Below are 5,574 nucleotides of genomic sequence, written 5' to 3' on the forward strand. Positions count from 1 at the left end.
ACAACTCGACCTCGATCAATCAACAAACTGATATCACTTTCTATCATTGAACAACTATCAATCCCAATTAACCAACATTTCTGGACCGAATATGGAAAGCGTAATTGAAAAAAAAAAAAAAGCATAAAGTTACTTTCCGGTTGGTGGACGTTGAAATTCATGTCGAATAAAAGTAATGCAATGTGATTAACAGGAAGGAAGTAGGGAAAATACCTTAAGGAATAGACAGGCCTTTGATTTGATAATTGTTGTCATAAAAATGTCGCCTGAAACTAATGAACATTTTTACTGGAATTGTTTCTGATGGACAGACAGATAAAAACGTATACGAATGAATGTAATGCGTGAAATTGGTACATCACAACCATCACAGTGTCACATTAATTTAATTCAACGAATAAATCCAACAATTACCGCCCCTTTCCTCTCTTTTATCCCTCTTATTGTTTCATAATGCATAATTCTGCCTCAGTTCATCTTTGAATGAATTATTGTATCTCACTGACAAATTTTTTTTTAATATAATAAAATAACTTTTGTGAAATTTTTCTTAGTGTCACATCGACCCATTGGTTATTACGTTGTTATTGAAAATATTTTCGGAAAATTATCAGGTGAAAGGTCAATTAAAATAATAAACCGCTTTTTAGCGCTTCTTAAAACCACAATTTGTCCACTTTATGGGTTATTACCGAAGTTTGGAATATGACAGAAGCCAGAAGAAGGAGCTTTATTTCAACAACATCTGATCGATTAGTAGTAATTTTGTGTGCACTTCTACATTCAATATTTAAGCACAGGTTCGAACAATAATTTAGATATGACAAATGAGAATAACTGCAGCGAAGCGATTACTCTTGTCAACTTGGCCCTGTTAATTTATCAATTAATGGTCTATGACACCAATGACTAAAGTTATTTCCCTTTCTAGTAAAAGTAAAATGTTCGCTTGTCATGTGAAAGGTATTTATGGCCGTTTTGGGTTTACTCGCATTTCCTATCTCACACATGCATACAAATAATGTATAAGAAGGGAAATCGCGGTATTTTTTTCCATCTTTATTTCTTTTCTAACCTCCTGATTTAGTTTGATTCAATTTGAATTGATCTGATCTGATCTGATCTAATCTGAAATCATTGATTTCGCATAAGTTAAATGTTAGCAGTTAACGGCATTTGATGAAACAATAATTCCAATTATAGTAGAAAATGCAAATATTTTTGCTCTTTATGTGATATTCAATGTATTTTATTAAATATAAATTGATAGTCGATGAAATTGAAATCAATGATATCATTGTTGTTTTTAAATGTTGTGATAATAAATATAATCATGTGCGAACATTCTGATAAGATTTTATGATAGATATCACAGATTGCATCTCTCCGGTCAATTGAGAAGAAAAAGTGCCAATTAAATAATTGAAATTTCCATATTCCTTGGTTGTCTTTAATTGAGTACGCTTATTTAGAATTGCATTTGCTTCATGCTTTGTGTGATTTTACATTCAACAATTTGTTTGCTTGCTTACTCTACCTTATTGAAACAAGTAGTACTTTGGTCTCCTGATGTCATCTTGGTTGCGATCAGGTGCATACACATAAGTTAGATCAAAAAGATATCGATTATCAAATGTTCCATCCATCACTATCTGCTCGTCAATACCTATTGTTAAGAGGGCCAAGATATTAATATAGAAATAAGTATGTATTTCATTCTTGCTTGACAAAAGTATTAAAAAAGAATTAAAGCTAATACTTCTAATGAATCATTAAATTACAGATGCTAACTACTCGCTGAAACAACTTTGTGAGTTGTTAATTAAATTGGACAAATCTATTAAATAACAGATGGAGTAGGTGACAATGTAATTTAAATCTGTCATTTTTACACATCTTATCGAAATGCAATGTCATCGCTTTTTTTTGACTAGTCGTTTATAATTTGGTCTATTAATTGAATGAGTGTAAATTGCATGAATCATTCCGCAATTTTTTTTTGTGTTGAAAAAAGAAAAGAAAGGTAATTTCTGTCGATTATCTGCACGCAGACGCATGCATTGCATGCTTATAGTTTGCAAAATATCCGATTACAAGCATGAAGTGCAGCTGCACCTTTACATTTGTTATTCTTTCATTACTCCTTCATTCTTTTTACTTCTTTCCATTACTTCTTGCTTGCATGTAATTTGTAATTTAAATATTTTCTTTTCTCTTTCTTTGTGACTGAAAATGAGGAAAAAATTCCTTTTCATTAACAAAATTTATAATAAACTCCTGCATAATTCTCCCCCCCCCCCTTCTCCCACTTATCTCAAAGGGAAATCTTCGGGATAAGTTGGAATTTTTGATCTCAAAAATGGTTGTGATACTTATAAATGAAAGGCATAAATTTGTAGCATGCTTGATTTCTGAAAGTTTGATGCATTGATTCAAATTCATTATTCATTATTTGATGACATCCTCAACTTTGGAAGTTCCTTTTTTCTTTTAAACTTTTAAACTGCTGACAGAAAACGAATCAAACTACTGTACCACAAAATAATCGAGGATGGAAATCAATATTTCGAAGGGATTCAAAACAATTCTCAATACATTCTATGTGAAGAGATGAATATAAACAAATGTGATAGCGTGAAAACGTCAAGTAAAACTACTTGTTGTGAAGTGCACCGAAAAATTTCATTCCGATTCAATTCCGACTTCTTTTTTTTTTGTATTTTTATATGTCTCACTTGCAGTTGTGCACCTGACAATAAATTCTCAATCGTTCCCGAAACATTCACCGGTTTTGCTTTAATGTTTATTGATTGGATTTGAAGTGAGAAGGAACTTGAAAAATAGGTATGAAATTGTGATAAACAAATCTTCTGATCAATTTTGCACTAAAAATCGTTTCATCAAATAGCAATGATTCATTTCTTTATCTCTACAGAGTTTGAATTCTCTTTTTCAGTTAGATGAATGAAGAGAGATAACAAATAAGATACGAGTAACTTTGATCGAACAAGAAAGATTCAAAAGGTTAAATTATTATGAGATCGAATAAAGCTTGAATGCTTCTTTTGCATCGTTCTACAGTAATGCATGCAGTTTGCATCTACTTAAGCTTGAAAAGTTTAAAGAGTGAATACCATTGGAAGAATTTACTTCAAGTACTTCTACATTGCCATATTAAGTTTTGCAGTGTGTTATTGTATAAATAATTGAGTAAATAAAATTGGAAGTTCCGAAAACTTTATCTCCCTTTATTTAATTGTCAAATAAATAAAGCGAATTAGTCTTTCGTCACTGATCCTTTCCGAATGATTCTATTCAAATGTAATTAGCAGTATACAAGTATTGTTAGCATTTAATCAGTATGTAATCCGCAGCACTATCAGTGTGTTATCAGTTGTTTTATCAGCGTGTCATCAGTAGCATTCCTGTGATCTGCATTTCAACCAGCTGTTTCGGACACCATTTGAAAAATGATGTATTTTGAAGTGTTAGGCTTCGTTTCACATTTCAACTTACTGTGATATGCTTTCCACAGGTAATTTTTCGTCGAACGCATACTGATACGCTGGTTATTTTGTATTGGTAAGTCAGTTAACATTCAGGTGACACACATTTTCTGTCAACTTCTATACCAATTCATACAGTTCTTACTATATTTGATGGAAATTCATTTGAGGCAATGTTTTAAATGAAATATAATTAACATAAATTGAAACAATTGATGATACCGTTCCATCTTTTTTAACCGAAATGAATAATTATTGCCATAATTTTCATCAAATAATAACAATTATATTGCATTCACTTCATAGTTTCCCAGTATTATTTTGAAATTAACTCACAGTTTGTAAGTAAATTAATAGCTATCATGAGATGAATGAGCCAAATTACGGTATCTTTTATGTTTGAATTACACAATGATATGGCGCTAAACGAATTATTCAGCGATTGTAACGACTTTAATTCGATTACTGATAGTTCTGATAACTCGTCTATTCCTTCATTCTTTTTTTTCTTTTCAAAAGCTCATTATAGCTTCAGAAAGGATTTTAATTAAAAACAGTGAGCAAAGAAATTGCTGAATAGCACTTCAACATCAATTCCAGCTCCTTTCTACAGTACACAAGATGGAAATCTCAAATGATCCATTCAATCACTGAGTATTGAAAGTGGATTTCTAGACTTGAAAGGTCACTAGGTCAGTCGGAGAGGAGATTTAGTACGAGATTTAACACTGGCCTAACTTTTCCTGAATATAAATTAAATGCTTTTATTATCATGTACATGAATTTCTAAACTGAATTTTACAAAACATTTGAATTTTGCAATTTTAACATGTAGAAAGTTAAAGTTTCACATTGCATTGAAACGTGACGATTTAATAGAACAGCATATGTCAAAGCATACAATTTCCTTATTTTTTTTTTCAATTTAAAAAAGCACAAAAGTAAAGTTAGTCATTCGTTAGATTAAACTACCATAAATTCCCGTCCTCCGCTATCAGCTGGAATAAATTCCAGCTGATAGCGGAGGACGGGAGAAGATAAACAGAAAAGTTGTAGCAACAAATATCAGTTATTACTTCATCATCTGATGATCTCCTTCATTTGCCTTCTACAGACCAACAAGTTCATTACAAATTTCATCTTCTGAACTTCATTTCAAATATCAACACATCAGGGTGTATCACCTCCAAATACAAGTGGAATGACCGTGGAAAAAGTGGGACTCACGTAAGTTTGCGCTCGTTAATCAATTTATTTAATCACTCATATATATATTTCTTCATATTAACACGGACTTAAGCCAAATATTATTTCCCACTTTCCTTTCATTTGCCTCGCTTCTCCATACTACCTGTTCTATTCGCTATTGTGTTGTGTTATTGTTCATTTATCACTGCTATCATTGTTATCACTCAACCAAATTATTAGCATAGTTGGCAACATCATTGTCACCACTGCATTAATAAATTTATAATAAGCGCTATGCTCTAATTAAGTGTAGATTTAAAAACAGATTAGATAACTAGCAACCTGTCTTGCAAGGTCAAATCCTAAGCTCTTCGATTAAAGTTTAATCGATTAAACTGTGACTCACGGGTCAGAGTGCATGGGTCAAAAGACAATGCAGAGAAATGGCGAAAACATTCGGTTGTGTATTATTCGTCTTATTAAGAACAATTTCATTACAATTATATCAACTTCTTTTCACTTCCATAGCAGCTATATGATGTATGAAAACTCATGCGACCCGCGACAGTAATTCTCCCAGATACAGCTAGTTAGGATTGACATTGTAGTATATGAAATGTTCATAAGTTCATAAGTTTTTGAATTTTATTCGCATTTAAAGACAAAAGATATTCAAATTAATTTTTTTTAAAAAAATCCAAACTATATTGCTACTTCAATTTCATAAATTTTCAAATTCGAGATATCTGATTACGCGAAACTATTAGGAAACAATGAAAAGTAAATAAAACCTGAGCACTGTAGAAGACAATTGTTAGCACAACTGATATTTGCAGTGACATCGCAGCAAAAGTTGGCTAACTAATGCAAATTATACAAA

This window comes from Loa loa (genome assembly GCF_000183805.2).
Source record: "Loa loa unplaced genomic scaffold supercont3.8, whole genome shotgun sequence".
In the NCBI taxonomy this organism is placed as follows: Eukaryota; Metazoa; Nematoda; class Chromadorea; order Rhabditida; family Onchocercidae; genus Loa; species Loa loa.